This window comes from Odontesthes bonariensis, chromosome 8 (assembly GCF_027942865.1).
Source record: "Odontesthes bonariensis isolate fOdoBon6 chromosome 8, fOdoBon6.hap1, whole genome shotgun sequence".
Taxonomy (NCBI): domain Eukaryota; kingdom Metazoa; phylum Chordata; class Actinopteri; order Atheriniformes; family Atherinopsidae; genus Odontesthes; species Odontesthes bonariensis.
This window is the reverse complement of record NC_134513.1, coordinates 720,332-741,059: the sequence shown is the minus strand read 5'-3', so window position 1 is coordinate 741,059 and position 20,728 is coordinate 720,332. Positions and strand designations below refer to the sequence as shown.

The following is a 20,728-nucleotide window of genomic DNA, read 5'->3' as shown; positions in this document are numbered from 1 at the left end:
ACGGTCACTTCTAATAACTTTAACATTAACTGTATGTTTGTTTATGTTTGTTTATGTTTGTTTATGTTTATCTTTGTTTTTCTGCCCGTTTCTGAAAGGTTTTGAATCCTAGAACAGATCATCTGTGATGCAAACCAAATGCTAACCAGGAACAGATCATCTGTGATGCTAACCAAATGCTAACCAGGAACAGATCATCAGTGATGCTAACTAGATGCTAACCAGGAACAGACCATCAGTGATGCTAACCAGGAACAGACCATCTGTGATGCTAACCAGATGCTAACCAGGAACAGATCATCTGTGATGCTAACCAAATGCTAACCAGGAACAGACCATCTGTGATGCTAACCAGATGCTAACCAGGAACAGATCATCTGTGATGCTAACCAAATGCTAACCAGGAACAGATCATCAGTGATGCTAACTAGATGCTAACCAGGAACAGACCATCAGTGATGCTAACCAGGAACAGACCATCTGTGATGCTAACCAGATGCTAACCAGGAACAGATCATCTGTGATGCTAACCAAATGCTAACCAGGAACAGATCATCAGTGATGCTAACCAGATGCTAACCAGGAACAGATCATCTGTGATGCTAACCAAATGCTAACCAGGAACAGACCATCTGTGATGCTAACCAGATGCTAACCAGGAACAGATCATCTGTGATGCTAACCAAATGCTAACCAGGAACAGATCATCAGTGATGCTAACTAGATGCTAACCAGGAACAGACCATCAGTGATGCTAACCAGGAACAGACCATCTGTGATGCTAACCAGATGCTAACCAGGAACAGATCATCTGTGATGCTAACCAAATGCTAACCAGGAACAGACCATCTGTGATGCTAACCAGATGCTAACCAGGAACAGATCATCAGTGATGCTAACCAGGAACAGACCATTTGTGATGCTAACCAGATGCTAACCGGGAACAGATCATCAGTGATGCTAACCAGATGCTAACCAGGAACAGATCATCTGTGATGCTAACCAGATGCTAACCAGGAACAGATCATCTGTGATGCTAACCAGATGCTAACCAGGAACAGATCATCTGTGATGCTAACCAGGAACAGATCATCTGTGATGCTAACCAGATGCTAACCAGGAACAGATCATCAGTGATGCTAACCAGATGCTAACCAGGAACAGATCATCTGTGATGCTAACCGGATGCTAACCAGGAACAGATCATCAGTGATGCTAACCAGATGCTAACCAGGAACAGATCATCTGTGATGCTAACCGGATGCTAACCAGGAACAGATCATCAGTGATGCTAACCAGATGCTAACCAGGAACAGATCATCAGTGATGCTAACCAGATGCTAACCAGGAACAGATCATCAGTGATGCTAACCAGATGCTAACCAGGAACAGACCATCTGTGATGCTAACCAGGAACAGATCATCTGTGATGCTAACCAGATGCTAACCAGGAACAGATCATCAGTGATGCTAACCAGATGCTAACCAGGAACAGACCATCTGTGATGCTAACCAGATGCTAACCAGGAACAGATCATCAGTGATGCTAACCAGATGCTAACCAGGAACAGACCATCTGTGATGCTAACCAGATGCTAACCAGGAACAGATCATCTGTGATGCTAACCAGATGCTAACCAGGAACAGATCATCAGTGATGCTAACCAGATGCTAACCAGGAACAGATCATCAGTGATGCTAACCAGATGCTAACCAGGAACAGATCATCAGTGATGCTAACCAGATGCTAACCAGGAACAGATCATCAGTGATGCTAACCAGATGCTAACCAGGAACAGATCATCTGTGATGCTAACCAGATGCTAACCAGGAACAGATCAGGAGAGGAGGCCCTGCTGGTTTATCCTGTCAGAAGCTTTTTATTCTCAGAGATGCTCTGAGTTTATCTGGATCAGCAGCCTGGTTCTGAGGATGGAGGCAGAAACTCTCTGATTTGAACTAAAATCAGAGAATAATCTTGGATCTTCTTTTGGCCACAGTCGTGCAGCTCTACCAGGGATCCACCATCTTTATTTGCTCGGCTCTTTGAATTATCTTTCATTTTGCAAAATAAACCAAATGTTCAATCGATCCTTTGAGATTTCTGGGAGGATTCTGCGTCTGCAGAAGACAAAGCGTTGCCCTCAGAAGGAACGACTCAGAACTCCAGAACAAATCTATTCTCATTCCCGAGGTGTCGAGTGTCTGACTTTCTGGGCCAATTTGATCCAATCGGAAATCAAATACTTTTGGCACCTTTTGAATGAGAAAATATCCGTTTGGAGGCTTCGTGTTCGTGTTCCTACAGACGTATCGCAGCACTTTTTCACACGTGAATAATGTACATTTTCTGCTTTTTTCACACTGTGGCTCAGTTTGAAATATCTAAGGAGCTGCTTTAAGCTGTTTTCCAGCAAGTTAACCAACTCCTGTCCGTTTGTAGACATGGTGGGACGGAAAAGATTCTGTAACCTTCAGAGTTAAACCACCTGATCAACCAGGAGTGTAAACGCCAGGAAACAAAGACTCTTCCAGTTCAGATGAGACAGAACTGCACTGGAAAAAATCTAAATCTTACCAAGTATATCTGTCTCATTGAGTATCTCATTACACTTAATATAAGACACAACTGCCTAACAAGTTTCAGCCAGATATAGGGACTTGTTTTAATACAATACATCTGGAATGTCTTGTAAAGTGAAAAAGTCTTGAAAACAAATTGTTTTGAGTCGGATTTCATATGAAACAAGCTTTTTTTTTTACATTTGAAGAGGTTTTTAAGCTAATTTCAAGATCACTTTTATCTCAAAAGTCCTAAATATCACATTTTATTTCAAGAAATCTTGACAAGCCGATTTTCACTAGTTCCATTGGCAGATTTTTTTGCTTATTTCAAGCAAAAACGTCTTTTATTTGTTGTTTTTTTACTTATTTCTGGATTCACAGAATCCTGCAGCTCCAGGACAGAAATGGACCGTTCACATGTAGGCTTACGTCCCCCAAAGACCTTCTTTAAAATGCATTTGTGCCACAGTTACACCCTCCTCATTACACGAGCATGGAGCGCAGGGGCGGGACGACACGCACGCCGTTTGAAAGCGCCACACTTCGACAGGTGCCGGCGGATAATTGGGCGCCGTGCGGCCCTGCTGTCTCCTCCAGCTCATTAGGATCACTCAGACGTTCCCTGAAAAGCCTCCGCAGCCACGTAACTTTGGCAAAACGGCGACTGAAACCTCCTCAGATGCTGCCGTTAAAGGGCCCGTCCGTCACTCTCTGAGCCGCCGTCGTGCTGTTTGGACGGGTTAACGAATGCGAGCCAAATGCACGGAGACGCGCACGGAAACAGGAAAACTGTTTACTCACGGGATCAAAGCGGGACTTTAACACAAATATGAGCACTAAACACGCATGTTTGTCTGTAAAAGTTTCTTCAGATGGAGAAAATCCTCCATAAATCTGCTGATTTCTGCAGTTCATGTTGTCTGCTGCTAAATGTCAAAGCATTGCATCAGTTTTTATCTTTCTCTGTCGACAAAGAATGGCCAACAATGACACACAATACTGTACTAAAGGGTTAATCCACCATTTTCCTTCCTTTCAGTGTTATGCTCCTAACATCTGGAACAGTCTTCCAGCAGATGTGAGACAGGCCTCAGCTCTGACCATGTTTAAATGCAGGCTGAAAACAGTTCTGTTCAGCTGTGCATATGACACCTGACAGTATTTTATCTGCACTCTTCACTTTTAAATGAATGAATTAATGATTATTTTTAATGGGTTTTTATTTTTTATTCTTTTTTTAAATGATTTTATTGCCTTCTTGTGATTTTATGTAGCTGTAAAGCACTCTGAATTACCTTATTGTACGAATTGTGCTCTATAGATAAAATTGCCTTGCCTTGTAGCTGCTCAGCCGCCCTGATCGTCGTTTTACTTTGTTGTTGATCCTTTTTTTTTGCTCTTGACTTGTATTTCCTCAGATTTACTTGGAAATGTCCTTTCAGTCTCCATCTTTCAGTGAAAACCGCACTTTCAGTCGCTGTTTTACCAGTTGGTTAAGGTAAAGTGATCTTTAATCAGGTGGTAGTCGGTAGTTAATTCATGATTTATCATAAATCAATCGCACTATTCTGTTATTCTGTGTTCTAAATTCATCAGCATAGAAACAGATAAAGTTAAGTTTCTAAGATTTTTAAATAAAGTTTGGTGAAGAGGGACAACAGCACTTAGCTAATGAGCTGTTAGCCCTGTATCCCTTAAACCTTCTTCCCGTCCTGTAACCAAAAACATTTCAAATTTTAACCGACTGTCGTCGTACTTCAATCTTTTATTGATTTACTACATTAAATTAGCTGCCAAAACTATTTGCTACACATGAGGCATGTTTTAATAAATGGCATTTAAGCAATTCAGACTGAATCTGAAATATTTGTTTATGCTAACCTAACTAGCATTAGATAGCATTATAGGCTAACACCATTAGCTTAACAGTTTGTCACGTTTGAATTCTACTGAAGTTTAAATAAATTTATATATCCGTTAGTATTTTAACAAACATCATTTTGGTCGTAGTAAATTTGAACTCTTCAAACTGAATTAGATATTAACATGCGAACGTATGTTTTGTTTAAATTTAGCCTAGCAGTTAGCACAGCTGTTAGCACAGCAGTTAGCAATTACTGAACATTTATGAGGAGCTGCTTTCCATTTAGGTGCTTTTTTGTGGTGCAAGTTATTTTAATTCCTGTTTATTTGTTCTCTTTCAGCTTTCGGAGCTAAAGTTAAATATGTTTTGTGTCCGTAAAGAAGCTTACAGACAGAGTTTATAGATAAAATCATGTACCGTTGCAGCGCAGACTGATAAAAGGTGTATTTTCCCACACAGCTCTGCCTAAGTATGATGACTCTTTACAGTGAGCTGTGCTGTCTGAGGATAATAAAATGCTCATTGCAAGTGTCTCCTCACTCCCAGTTTTGTAATTAGCTGTCAGCACCTGCAGCTTGACGATATAATTGGTTGCTCCGCTGCTCTGGAAGCATTAGAGCCGACGGTTTGAGATCTTGATTTGCACCTCGTCCTGAGTGACTGAAAAAGGGAAACGCTCAGTTCACAGCAGCATCCGTGATGAAGAAATTATATTTTAGACTTTTTACAAAGCTGTTCCAGATTCATTTGTAAACCTTCTATAGAAATCTGTTGCAGGTCGTCCCAGACGCCGTTCCATGAGGTTATTTCTGTTGTATTTCAGTTTATAATGAACATCTATTAATATGTTATAGTACAGTAAACGCTGAGCAGCTCGGTTTGCTCTCCAAAACTGATGTTTCCTTCGTTTTTTTCTTCTTTTTGGGGATTGAAAAATTGCAGAACTGGGAAACATTCCTCCATCTTTACCTTCAACACCCTGAGTTTTTGTTTAATTTGTTAGCTAAACGGTGTCCCAAATACTTCCACTTGTTGACAAGTTTTTCGCAGCTTTGATTTAATCAAAACCAGCTGTTGGAAACGAGTCTGATAACTTTGATAAAGATCTTTAACAGACGAACTCCTCTCGCATCGAAAGACGATGTCCTTAGAGACGATTTCACAAAGGCTGTGTTCCAAACTTCTCCTCCTACTACTAACTTTCTGAGTTAGTATGCGAGTTTGAGTAAGCGAGAAGTTCCCGGATGCATACTAGATTCTCCTAAATGTTGGGTATGCATCATGAGGTTACTACTCTTACTCAAACTACCCAAGATGCAACGTAGGCCCCTGGAACCTCCACTTTATAACTTTATGGATCAGCAGATCCCAGAGCCGGGAGCTCCGTGGGTTCTGCAGTCTGGAGGCTCGCCGTCACTCATCTCTGGCACGTTGCTGTACTTGGAAGCCAAAGCGACTCCAGTTCTCTGCTTTTTCTTTCTCTCCCACCAGCGTTCGGCAGCCGGAGAGGACGGGGAGCTACAGAGGCAGAGACGTGATGTGGTGTTTATCCAGCACCGCCTCCGCTGCAGCTCCTTCTTCATCAGGAATCCAGCCGATTCCTTTCAGGCTGATGTAAGACGGCTCCATCACAGACGCTAGATTAACGTTACGCTCCTACAGATGTGCTGTTAACACCAGTGAAACCGCATACTGCATACTGCATACTGCATACTGCATACCACATACTACATACTGCATACTGCAGACTGCATACTGTATACTACATACTGCATACTGCATACTGCATACTGCATACTACATACTGCATACCGCATACTACATACTGCATACTGCATACTGCATACTACATACTACATACTGCATACTGCATACTGCATACTAAATACTGCATAGTACATACCACATACTGCATACTGCATACTACATACTGCATACTGCATACTGCATACTGTATACTACATACCACATACCACATACTGTATACTACATACCACATACTACATACTACATACTGCATACTGCATACTAAATACTGCATAGTACATACCACATACTGCATACTGCATACTACATACTGCATACTGCATACTGCATACTGTATACTACATACCACATACCACATACTGTATACTACATACCACATACTACATACTGCATACTAAATACTGCATAGTACATACCACATACTGCATACTGCATACTACATACTGCATACTGCATACTGCATACTGTATACTACATACCACATACCACATACTGCATACTGGATACTACATACTACATACTGCATACTCATCGATCAGACAGTATGCAGAGCGTTTACCCACAATGCATCTCGCTCCTGCCCGAGCCGAAATCAGCCGGCCTGAAGCTGATTTCTCTTAAGCTCTAAACTCTGTAAACTTTAGCAACATTTGAAACATTTTCAGGTGAGAAAGTAGTCGTTTAGATCCCCAACGTGTTGAAAACCTGACAAAATACCGGCTGTTTACCATTTTGTTCCCACGAATTCTGCGCTACTAAAGCTAGCCGCAGTGAGCAACGCACTTCCTGTTATTTTCACAAAATAAAATACCCGTTGCCTTTTATCATAGGGAAAGCCATTACCATACAATTGGTGCTTTTGTTTTGAAAACAGGAAGTGAACCTACCCTCGTTGTAGCTAGCTTGAAACTGCCGTTTGACAGGAAATGACGATCGGCGACGTCACGTTATGTTGCATCTTGGGTAGTTTGAGTATGAGTAGTAACCTCATGATGCATACCCAACATTTAGGAGAATCTAGTATGCAGCCGGGAACTTCTGCTTACTCAAACTCACATACTAACTCAGAAAGTTAGTATGAGTAGTAGGAGAAGTATGCGGTTTGGAACACAGCCAATAACTTAAGGAAGCAGCCAGGTTAGCGTTAGCATTAGCATTAGCACGTCTGACGGCGAGCCTCGTTTCACTTGTTCCTGCGTAACATGAATATTAAAACTACGTCTTTGCTGCACCTTCAGCAGACGACCTCCTGACTTCCTCTCACATCCAAACACAAAGTCTCCGAGTTTTAAATCAGATATATATATAGAATATAGGCCTCTCTTTAGCAGCCGAGTGCAGCTCACGTTTACCCGGCTGCGGCGCCGGCGAGCTCTTGGTGTGGAGCGCGGGGGTCAGGACGATGCACGGCGTTCCTCCAGCGGCCCAAATCCCTTCAGAAAGGAGGCGGAGCCTGAGGCAGGACGGGACTCGGACAGAAATCAATGCTGTCTTCTGAAAGCTCTGATTCAGAGTGAAGCTTTGCTCTCAGGTGTTGGTCTGAGGACGCCGCACACCTCGCTCTGTCTAAAACAGGAAGTCTGTTTCTCTGTGATGATGTCAGCACGCCATCACCTCTGATCTGGGGGAGCAGCCGGAGGAAGGCACAGCAGATATTTCCTGCCTCTGGTCCTCAGGGACCCGGCAGCTCGGCCCTTCTGCGGTCCCCTCATCCTGTTACCGATGCCCGACTCGGTGTAACCCTTATCTCCCTGCTCACCACACGGCTGATAGGGCTCTGTGTGCACGCCATTAGAACAGATAAGTGGGGGGCCGCGGTCAGATGGAAAGCCACAGTTTGGTCCTCGGGTTACAGCCCCGGGTTAAACGGCCCCGGGTGCAGACTGAAGGGGACCAAACACACTTTATACTCTGAAGCATGGGCTTTTACAGCAAGATGATTTCACCTTTTTGAATTTTCAATGACCAAATACAGTTTTAACAAATCATAAAATGTGTTTTAAAGCCTCTTTAGAATAATTCCATCCAGATTTGAGCAGTGTAACTATTGTAGTTTCCATACAGGATCTAGTTTAGGGTGATGAGAATACAACAAAAAGCAGTAAAATGGCCCTGTTCTGCATTTTCACAAATCAGCAAAAGGTTTCACAAATCCCAAACAAGGTTTTAATGAATCTACAGCCTCTTTAGAATAATTCCATCCAGATTTGAGCAGTGTAACTATTGTAGTTTCCATACAGGACCCAGTTTAGGGCGATCAAAATGCAAAAATGCAGTGAAATGGCCCTTTATGCCCATCCATTTAATTTGCGAATCAGATGCCAACTTCAGCGTCGTGTCTATGTGCTTGATGTGGCGCTCTGTAACACCCCCACATTTAAAATCACTGAAGATAAATCATTCTGATCATTTCACCGACACAAAGAGGATTTTAAGTTTATTCTTATTATGTGTGAATGTTGGATGAAACAAACTGTCTGTGAAACGGTTCGTTTCTCTGCATTCTGGAAGCTTTTTGGCTCCAGTTCTGAACAGAAAACTGCAAAATGTTGATGATAAAAGCAACAAAGCAGATTTGATCAATGCGCTGCTGCTGAATGCATCAAAGTCTTACCAAGTATATCTGTCTCATTTCTAATTAAAATATCTCATTACACTTAATATCAGACACAACTGCCTAACAAGCACCATTTCAGCCAGATATAGGGACTTGTTTGAAGACAATACATCTGGAATATCTTGTTAAGTGAAAAAGTCTTGAAAACAAATTGTTTTGAGTCATATTTCACATGAAATAAGCTTTTTTTTCATTTGAAGATTTTTTTAAGCTAATTTCAAGATCACTTTTATCTCAAAAGTCCTAAATATCACATTTTATTTCAAGAAATCTGGACAAGCCGATTTTCACTAGTTCCATTGGCAGATTTTTTTGCTCATTTCAAGCAGAAACGTCTTTTATTTGTTGTTTTTTTACTTATTTTTGGAGGGGCATTTTTTCCAGTGTTGGTATCCAGAGGAGTTCATGGTGGACTCAATGACTGCAAGGTGCCCAGGTCCTGTGGCTATTATTTATTTGTTTATTTAGTCAGTTATTATTATTATTAGTTAGTAGTATTATTTTTAATACAATCATTGTAAATATTTTTTTTAAAATTGAGCTACTTGACTAATTTGAATTTCCCCCATTGGGGGATGAATAAAGTATTTTTCTATTTCTTTTCTAAGTTTGCATTTTTGTAGTATTAAGTATTTTTATTAAGTATTAATTAAGGCTTAATGGTGTTTCCTAAAGGGGGTACACTGTTAAACCTGGCAACGCAGCCCGCTTAAACCACAGAGCACGCTAGCTCCTTTAGCCAGCGCGAGATGCAGGCACAATGGATCGGTTTTTAATTCAAAAAGGGCAAAAACCAGCACAAAAACCAGCACAGAAACCAGCACAGAAACCAGCACAGAAACCAGCACAGGAACCAGCACAGAAACCAGCACAGAAACCAGCACAGAGACCAGCACAGGAACCAGCACAGGAACCAGACAGACCTACTGTCCCAGGAAGATTGGTTGAAAGTTATGGACGAAATACATATTATGGAACAACTAACTTCTAAAATAAGGACTCAAGAAGATCAACACTGCCGGATGTGGGAGAAATGGAGTGAATACATAAAGACGACAGGACAAGGAGCATCACATTGACGTCGAAAACTGATCAAACTGTAGAAACATGGTGATCCAACATGTTCTTTTTCACTTTTTAGTTTTTTATTTGCCCCCCCCCCCCTCCCCTTCCCCTTAAATAATGTTCTAAAGAAAAACAATAAAAAGATTCATATGTGGAAATGAATATTTGCATTGAGCTCTTATTGGTCCTCTTCTTACAGAACTCGTTCAGAAGCTTTAAACAAGCCGGTGCCTTCCAGCCCTTTAACCTCCATCTTTGGTGAGCCTGCAGGTTTCACACTCTTCACCAACAGGGAAAATAATGGCATCTTTGGGAGCTCGTGGACGTATTTTACTTCATTGGAAGGATGAGAATCCTCCCTCCCCTAACTCTTGGCTAAAGGACTTAATGTCATTCCTATAAATCAAGTACGGTATTTCTATAAAACTTGGAATCCCATTCTTTCTTTGATCGATTCCACTCCATCTCTGGATGATGAATGATTAGGATGGTTGGTGCTAATTAAGATATTGGTGTGTATATATCCTGTCAGAGTTCTGTAAGAAGCCAGTGTGTCTATGATTCAATGTAGTGGTGGTCATAGCGTATGTGTGCTGTTTGGACTCCTCTGAATGCAAAAGTAGTAGTAGTAGTAGTATTACTACTATTATTATTGTTATTATTATTACTACTATTATTATTATTATTATTATTATTATTATTATTATTATTACTATTATTATTATTTTATTTTTTAATTATTATTATTATTATTATTATTATTATTATTATTTTTATTATTATTATTACTATTATTATTGTTATTATTATTACTACTATTATTATTTTATTTTTTTATTATTATTATTATTATTATTATTATTACTATTATTATTGTTGTTATTATTACTATTATTATTATTTTATTTTTAAATGATTATTATTATTATTATTATTATTATTATTATTATTATTATTATTGTTATTATTTTTTTCGGTTCACCCCTTCCTCCCCTTCTTCTTTTCTTTTTCTTTGGGGTGGGGATAAAGTTGTGTTTGCTTATGAGCATTATTACACATTGTTATGTGACCAAGTCAAGTAAATGTGACTCTACGTTGGGGAGGTGGTTGTGGGAGTTCTAAAAGGGGAAAAATAGGTGAAATGTATCCTTTCAGATTGATCTTGGATTGTATATTGACAACCTAATAAAGATATATATGTAAAAAAAAAAAAGAAATGCATATTTGCATGGATACCAAAGTTCCCTTATTTCTCAGCACATTTCCTCTTATTAAACAGTGAAATATATCCTGTTCTGGTAAAAATTGAAAAACTGTGTTTTCAGTCTTTATTATATTCTGTACGTTTGAGCATCAGCACAATAAGATCCGACTGTTTCCATCAGATTTTAATTTGTACATAAACGTAAAAACATACAACAGAATATACATTATAATATATATTCATATATATAAATCTAATTCCTAGGACTGTTTTAAAGCTCCCGTTACACATACTGAGAAAATAAAGCCTTAAACAAACAATCAGCCACATAAAAACTAACCGTCAGAAACTTCCAAAGCATAAAAACAGGATTTATCTGTTCGTTCGGAGGCTGAAATCTATTTTTCTTCATGTTTAAAAGCCTGAAAGACGGGTCACTGTTAGCCTCTCACACCAGATTTATTCGGTTTTACAGTACAGTAACCCTGTAAATGCCTCTTTGCTGGGCTGTGGCGGTTATCTGGGGCGCCATCAGGGCGCTGCGAGCGTTGACATGACAACACGTTCAGATTCTGCGACGGCCACAGAGAAAGCGGCGACCTTGGCGGCGACCTGGACGAGCTGTAATGAGTTCAGAACTTCTGACTCAGCTCTGCTTTGTTGTGGCTCACAGAGTGCTGAGGGCTGGTAAACAGGATCCGGGGTCCCAGGTGAGTTCTGGCTCATGGAGCCCTCAGCTCTGAGCCCACAGCTCTGAGCCCTCAGCTCTGAGGCCTCGGAGCTGAGGGCTCAGCTGTGGAGAACGAAGCAGGAAGGTGTCTGAGGGTCGGCGGGTTTGTCTGAAGGCAGCAGGCAGTGATACAATGGGAGAGAAAATAGGGCCAAGAGATTGTGAGCTCTGACTTTTTCCTGGAGAACCATTTTGTGATGCAAATGTATTACTCTGTTGAACGCATATTGTTCTGAGAAGCAAGACGCTTTATTTTTTAAACCCCAGCCAACTAGCCGGACTACCTTCATCAACACCAAAACTCAGCTGGAACTCTGCTCACAGGACGCAGCAGGGGGTAAGAAGATGTTCAGAAATGATGTTGCTGATATGGGATGTCATACAGCTTCATGTCAGAAGAGGCGAACTGTCCCTTTAAAGAGGAGAACTGTCCCTTTAAAGAGGCGAACTGTCCCTTTAAAGAGGAGAACTGTCCCTTTAAGGAGGCGAACTGTCCCTTTAAACTTCCATCCAGAAAGGAAAGGAGGGCTGGGCGAGTTAACTGGTTATTGTCGCGTTAACTATTTAATTATTTAACGTCGATAAATATTTTTTATCGCGCATTAAAGCATGGTTTTATTTACTTATTTATTTTTTTAAAAAAATTAAAATTTGGGGCTTTTGTGCCTTCAATGGAAAGCTCAGAGAGACAGGAAGCAGGGGGCAGAGAGAGGGGGAACAACACGCAGCACAGGGCCATGGATTGGAGTCAAACCTGTTTTATTATTTATTTTATTATTGTAAAAGTCTGTTGCTCACAGGCTTTTATTTTGTAAAAGTCTGTCGCTCACAGGCTTTTATTTTGTAAAAGTCTGTCACTCACAGGCTTTTATTTTGTAAAAGTCTGTTGCTCAAAGGCTTTTATTTTGTAAAAGTCTGTTTGTTGCTCACAGGCTTTTATTTTGTAAAAGTCTGTCGCTCACAGGCTTTTATTTTGTAAAAGTCTGTCACTCACAGGCTTTTATTTTGTAAAAGTCTGTCGCTCACAGGCTTTTATTTTGTAAAAGTCTGTTGCTCAAAGGCTTTTATTTTGTAAAAGTCTGTTTGTTGCTCACAGGCTTTTATTTTGTAAAAGTCTGTTGCTCACAGGCTTTTATTTTGTAAAAGTATGTTTGTTGCTCACAGGCTTTTATTTTGTAAAAGTCTGCTGCTCACAGGCTTTTATTTTGTAAAAGTCTGTTGCTCACAGGCTTTTATTTTGTAAAAGTCTGCTGCTCACAGGCTTTTATTTTGTAAAAGTCTGCTGCTCACAGGCTTTTATTTTGTAAAAGTCTGCTGCTCACAGGCTTTTATTTTGTAAAAGTCTGTTGCTCACAGGCTTTTATTTTGTAAAAGTCTGCTGCTCACAGGCTTTTATTCTGTAAAAGTCTGTTGCTCACAGGCTTTTATTTTGTAAAAGTCTGCTGCTGTCTGCTGTGGAACAGGAAAAGAAAGTAATCGGCGGATCCACCAAACATGGAGAAGGGTACGGAACTTTTACTCGGCCATTTTCATTTTAAAGTTCTTCCAGACGGCGGAGTCGACAGAACCAAAGTCATCTGTAAACACTGCCAAGTTGAATTGTCTTCTCAGCGTAGTAGTTCCAGTCTAAAATATCACTTAAAGGCAAAACACACAACTGATAGCAGCAAGTCATTCAAGGAAACAGACAGTGGAGCGAGGCTTCTACATAAAAACTACAGAAAGATGCTGATGTTAAAAGTGTGTTTGCACAACAAATGTTATGGCACTTTCATTCATATGGCAGCACATTTAAAATAAAGCTAAATGCTAAAAGCTATACGCTACTTTTGGATTCATTTTGGGATTCTGCGTACAAATGAGATTAATCGTGATTAATCAGGGAAATCATGGGGACCACGAAGCATCTGAGTCAAAGCTTCGGATCAATGGCAGCGCCAGGAGGAGGTCACATGACCCGCCAAATAAAAAGGTGACATTGGCTGCCGGAGGCACCAGTTTGCCCACCGATCAGTCCCCAGATTTAAAGCGTTTTAAGGCGAGACACGGCCGGCAAAAACAGGGATTTTTCATGCAGGGGTCAATTTTTAGATTTTGGGCCAGTCTACTCCTTCAATATGTGGTATTTAAAAACATAAATTAAAATGTTTATTTCATCACATTTTGTTTAATCGCGGCAGCACGTTTCGCCCAAATTTACCAAAATGAATTCCACTGTTTAAATCTTTAAATGCCGTTTTCTAAAAATCAGTTTTTGGTATTTTTCCAGTATCAATATCTCAGCCTATGGAGCACCTACTAACACCAAACTTTCCAGTTATACACTTAGCAGTATTCTGAAGATATTTATAGAAGGATTTGTTGATAAATCATTCCTGGCCTGATTTATGTGACATTATAATAAAAAAATATGGTGAAAATCGATGTTTTTTAGGCTATTGACAGTATATTTTGATTTCCTAGGAAATGAAAGCAGATATCCTGAAATCCCTCCATAATTTTCTTTTCATTTTGTGTGTAAACAAAATGAAAAAAGAATTTTGCACCTGGCTTTATTATATGTTCAGATCTATCTTCTGGAAATATATGCAAATGTGTGCATATTTAATGAGATAATGCATCATTTGCATAATTAAACATACAAATTTCTAAAACTTGTAATACATTTTTTTTCATACTTGTATAAGTAATCAACTGAGGAAGTTTCGTGGTGATATCTATTATTTTTTATTATAAAGCATATTTAATAAGTGTTAAATCTGTTAATCATATGGATTCCTGAAGGGAACCAGCCGTGGATAATCTATAAACCCAGAGTTATATAACAGCAGCATCACCTTTAGTTTCACCAAAGAGCCGAATGTTTACGAATGTTAGCGTTTAAAGATGGAGAGTCCAAACATCTCAAGAGAGTCGAACAAATTGTGCAACTTTAAATAAGAAGTCAGCAGGCGGCTGGATTTAATGCTGGAAACCAGCTGTTAGCAGTGATTACAGCTTCCATTAGCTGTAAAAATATTTGTTTTATGAAGGCAGAAAGGCTCACAGTGGTGTGATGGCAGCGGGAGGACGTGCACGTTTAACGTGCTTTAATGTAAAGTCTGGAGCCCCCCATCATTCCTTTATGATCAGGAGAAGGACAAACAAAGGCAGAAACAGATTCTGAGATTACTGAGATTCAGAGTTAAGTGGCTGAACAAAGAAAAAACTGGACTGAAAATGAAGAAAAAAGCAGAAAATGTCCAAATAAAAACTCTGAAAAACCTTCAGAAAGTGTTGAAACTATTGCTGAAGATCACTTAAGCTGCTTGGATGCAAAATATAAAGAAATAAGAGGCGTCTCATGACCAAAATGCTTCAAAAACCACATAAAATACTTAATATGGCTGTCACAATCATACACATGTAGTTGGAAATTAATTTAATTATAATTATATGTCTGTTTCTGTTCATTTTAGGCCACTATGCATGAAATCTGCACCCTATATTTGAACTTATCTGGACTGTTGCTGGTTTTTAAATTCATTTAAATGATTTTATTTGTTTCTCTTTATATTCTTTTATGTATTTTAATGCTTCTTCCACTCCCTGCTGCCATGCTTTTATTTTATGTAAAGCACTTTGAATTGTTTGTACATGAAATGTGCTATATAAATAAATTTGATTTGATTTGATAAATTAATGTAAAAAAAAAAAATTTAAAAAAATGTTGTTGCTCCTCTGACTCCAAATCTGAGTTTCCTGATATAGAGTTAGGAGTTAGGAGCCTTTTTCCTGCCTGAATGCTTCACAGCTCAGATTTAAGTGGCTTAACGAAGAAAAACTGGACTGAAAATGAGGTAAGAAGCAGAAAATGTCCAAATAAAAACTCTGAGAGCTTCAGGAGGCTGCAGAACTGCTGATCAGGAACCTTTAAAGGTTCCAGGAGGGGAACCTAAAATCTGAGGGCCGGAGTTTCACCATCTTCCTCCTCCTTTTATTAACCTGCTTCTACTCCAGCAGCAGGTGGGGGTGGGGGGGCTGTGTCTCTGAGTTTCATCATCACAGGTCAAGCTGCCCGCCACCATGGCTGCCCCCCCCCCCCTGCTCACATAAACCCTGAGGACTCCCACTTAGACTTACACTTTCTTTTATTGTCATTGCACAAAAAACTCAGGTGAGTTTTGACAACGAAATGTCGTTCCTTGACTTCCGGTCAACAGCTCTAAATATCCTGTACAGACTGTACAAAATAAATCTGTGTGGAAGTGCTGTGTGCCAGCACTCGGAATAAAGAATAAATAAAATGCACTCAGCCGAAGGGAAATGGCACAAACAGAAGTGTGCAGAGTACAGATGTGCGAGTATTCTCCATGTCAATAAAGTTATGTGGGGGAGATGGATGGATGTGCGTTAAGCAGAAACTGTTCCTCAATCTGGTTGTCGGTGCTGGAGCCCCCAAATACAACAAATGTCATCTCAAGGCGCTTAGATAATAAAGTCCAATTCAAGCCAATTGGAATTCAATTCATTGTAATCATAATTATTCATAAAATTATTCATGAAGGCTGCCGAAACTCGGCCTGATTCAGCCGTGATTGGGGGAACTGTTCCGGCCCCACCTGGAGGTTTCTGCCCCTGGTTCCTGCCCCACCTGGAGGTTTCTGCCCCTGGTTCCTGCCCCACCTGGAGGTTTCTGTCCCTGGAGGTTTCTGCCCCTGGTTCCTGCCCCACCTGGAGGTTTCTGCCCCTGGTTCCTGCCCCACCTGGAGGTTTCTGCCCCTGGTTCCGGCCCCACCTGGAGGTTTCTGCCCCTGGTTCCTGCCCCACCTGGAGGTTTCTGCCCCTGGTTCCTGCCCCACCTGGAGGTTTCTGCCCCTGGAGGTTTCTGCCCCTGGTTCCAGCCCCACCTGGAGGTTTCTGCCCCTGGTTCCTGCCCCACCTGGAGGTTTCTGCCCCTGGTTCCAGCCCCACCTGGAGGTTTCTGCCCCTGGAGGTTTCTGCCCCTGGAGGTTTCTGCCCCTGGTTCCAGCCCTAACCACAGCAGAGGACCCCCCCCCCACACACACACACACACACACACACACACACACAGCGGCTTAAAGACGGCAGAAACAGCGGCTCCTCACCTGTTTGCGTCCCGCTCCCTGCCCACCTGAGCGCCCTTAAAGCATCGCTGGGGCCGCCGCTACAATCCAGCTGCGCGGCTGTGATGGGGACACATCTGGGTCCGGATCCGGGTCCAGGACGGGCGGGTTCACAGGAGCGCGGCGGAGCCTCCGGGTCTCCTTCACCTGCTGGGAGCTGGCAGGCTTACCGCGGAATATTCTGCGCCCTCAGAGAGAGCGCATCCTCCGCGCTGCGCGGCTCCGCGGGTCCTCGGTAGTCCAACAGCCGGCGGAAGCCTCTCCTTCCCGGGCTGACTCACAGCTTCAGCCGCGTCCCGCTCTGCAGCTTCAGAGGTAAAAACGGGTAAAATCTTCAGATTGATCCTGATCCTGATCGATCACTTCAGCCCGCAGCTGTGGCCGCTCCGCGCGCCTCTTCCAGTCTGGCTGCTCCGCTCTGCGCGCGCCAACTTTTATGGAGACTCCGGAGCGCACGGCGCGTTACCGCGGAGTAATCAGATTACTGCCGGGATTCCTGTACTCAGGCTCCGCGGTTGGACCACAGCTGAGATGGTAATAAGTCACCTTTAAGGCGCATTTGGATGAAGTTGGACATAAATCTGATGAGCAAACAGTGACACGTTAGATTTATCAATACAGATCAATGCAAAAGATCAACATTAAAACACAAAATATGCCCATAAAGAACAGAAATCCATCATTAAATCTTATATGCGCTGTGAACACATCCGCGTGGCAAAAGTTGCGCTCTGCTGCCACCATGCGGATATTTGGTGCGTTACACTCAGAAAATTAAAAGTCACGTGTCAGGCAGAGACGAACCATCAACTTAAAGTACTTTGAGCATGTTCCTCATTTCTGTTTATATGTTCCGGCTGATTGAAAAGATTAATTTAAAAGTGTTTAAGCTTTACAGTGAATATCTGCAGATGTTTCCATGGTAACAGCTGCAGAGATTCACTGAAACATGTTCCAACATGAACATAAACCCAGAATCTGAGGCAGAACCAGAGTTAGTTCAGTTCTGAGCAGCTTTAAGGTGAATATCTGCAGATGTTTCCATGGTAACAGCTGCAGAGATTCACTGAAACATGTTCCAACATGAACATAAACCCAGAATCTGAGTCAGAACCAGAGTTAGTTCAGTTCTGAGCAGCTTTAAAGTGAATATCTGCAGATGTTTCCATGGTAACAGCTGCAGAGATTCACTGAAACATGTTCCAACATGAACATAAACCCAGAATCTGAGGCAGAACCAGAGTTAGTTCAGTTCTGAGCAGCCCTCGTGCCCTCCCACTTTGGCCTTGTGCCCTTGAAAATTATATCTGCCATAAGGCCACAGTGGCCTTGATGCCCTCTGACTAAGTTTTGCGGTTTAGCAGTCTGCCTCTTTTCTAACACGGCTTCAATGATCAATTAGCATCTGTTGGAGAAAAAAAAAAATCAGGGGTGCGCTTAATTCGAGCCTGGAATACACCGCTCGGACGGTCTATGATGACAGTTGACATCAGTCTATCTCCGCCCACCCCCTCACGCCTCATGCGTAGCCAGCTGATTCTCCGCTCAAGAAAAGGCTGAGGTGAGGTAAGGTTTTGTGATGATCCTGTTTGCCGTTAAGTTTTTCATTTGTCCAGCTTTAAGTGTAATTTTATGGATAACATTACTATTTCTTGCTCGTATGGTAATACATAATTATAATATTTTGAAGTGTTTTTGTTACTACTTGGATAAGTTACGTTGCAGTTAGCTAACAACTAGGCAGTTAGCGCTGTGTTGTTAGCTGTCAAAGACCTCTGTGCAGACTAGGTTTGTTTGCTTCTCGTTTATCCAGGGCTCTAAATTAACACTCATCAAATGCGGGTGAAAGTTATTTTTGGCGTGTATTAAAAAAAACTCACTAGCCGGCTTGGCCGATGATAAATTAGGAACTTTACCATCTATTTCGCGGGACGCGCGAGCGCAGTTTCTATGGGAACGCATAGAAACCGCCGAGGCTGCCGTACTAGGGGAGTGGGTCACTCTGGTTTGGAAATACGATCACAGCCCTTTTACAGATACTCATAATAGAGACTCTCTGATACGATAGACGATAGATTTCTCCTACTTGTCGAGAATTACTACTTTGTGCATGCGCCGAGCCGATTTTCTAAGTTTCGTTTTCACGCCCATAATGTGTTGCGACCCTGCGTCTGATTATTTTCTCTTTTGGAAGACATGCAAAGTAATAAAACACTTAGGCCTATCGTATTAACAAGCAGTTAGCTTATGCACAAATGGGGTGTCACCATTTGATTTTTGTATTTGGGACACTTCTGTCTTTATTTAGGTGACTCTGCTCCATCATTGTGAATGATTGCATTGAGAAGGGGGAGCATTATTTGACAGCGTGTTATTGGTACAAATACAGACGCAAACACTAACAAAATGTGGCGATGGTTGGGACAGCCGGCCGTGAAGAGAAAAGATATGCCTGCCAAAGGAGGGGAGGAGGATGATATTTTGAATATATTGAATCTGGCATGGTGACAGCTTGCGCACACGCTGGCCACACTTTGTGAGAAAAGGGAAAAATGGAACTGATTTAGATGGATCCGAAGACAGTTCAGAGAGCTCGGACGATGTTTAAGCATTTCACAGTATCCATAATTCCATAATTAGTCTCTGCACATAGTTTTGTGTTTAATTGTGTGCATTATCTGCACTAAAACATGGTTAGAAAGTTGTTAAATATTTCCATTTTTGTAGATTCAGGGTTCACATGAATATAAATCAGTTTTAAAAATATTTTTTTATGTTCAAAGAATGTGACCCTGAATAGTATGCGAGGGTTGAGGAGTAATGAAATGTTTGAATAAGTTTTGTATGCACATAAGTTTAATTGCAAATTGGTCCATTGAATGCTTAATAAGTGTATATATAAAAGTATTGTAAATGCATATACAATCGTAGTCACTTCATATCATAAGTTAAATCATTGTTTTAATTTATGGCCTTGGTGCCCCGGCTTTTGGCCTTTGTGCCCTTAAAAAATTGACAACACAAAAGGCCAAGTGGCCTTGCCCCTAAAATGACGAAATTCCAGGCCTGGTTAGTTCAGTTCTGAGCAGCTTTAAAGTGAATATCTGCTCTGAGCTCCTTTCTCCTCCAGCACAGCCTGAACCCTCTCAGACGAGCTTTCTGTCCTTTCTTTAAGGAGTCTCCAGGAATAGTTCTCCAGGCTTCTTGAAGGACATCCCAAAGCTCTTCTCTGGATGTGGGCTGCCTTTTGTTCCGTTCTCCATTCTGGGCCCTCGTCCTTTTCCCTTTAACTTTCTATCACCCGACGAAAAGCTTGTAAATGTAAAAGTTACTGAGCTCGGTTAGTAAAGAGCACATCTTCCTGCAGTAAGTGACTGAGACGGTGACCTCAGCGACACGTCATCACGTCATCTCACAGAGAATCAGCACAAAGCCTCGTTCAGGTGTTCATAACAGAGTCGTGAGCAAATGAGGAAGAACTGGAGAAAAACAACTTTCACCATCAGTCTTAATGTGAAAATCTTTCTTTTGACTTTGTAATCTCAATCAATATCCTCGTTTTTCCTGTAATAATGTAAAAATGTTCTTTTATGTGAATTTACCAAAGAAATTCACATAAATTTGTTCTTTTTTCCTTCCAAATGTACAAATTTAACCATTTTTCCTTGTAAAAATAATTTATTTGTTGCTAATTTTTGGCTTTTTTTTCCACAGATGCAGCTAAAGAAATGGGAACAAATGATGCGTCTCTGTGACAGGCTGCTGGGAACAAAGTGCCTAAAGATCCAGT

The 20,728-nt window shown here is 41.2% G+C and overlaps 1 protein-coding gene across 1 annotated transcript in view; it reads right to left on the bottom strand.

The window, feature by feature from the left end:
- The window catches only part of LOC142385731 (chemokine-like protein TAFA-2), an 83,893-nt gene extending 66,559 nt beyond the window's left edge, over window positions 1-17,334 (bottom strand). The window contains exon 1 of the mRNA XM_075472443.1: window positions 16,921-17,334. The gene's annotated coding sequence lies outside the window, so the exon portion shown is untranslated. The remainder of the gene's footprint in view (window positions 1-16,920) is intronic.
- Window positions 17,335-20,728: the final 3,394 nt, after the last annotated feature.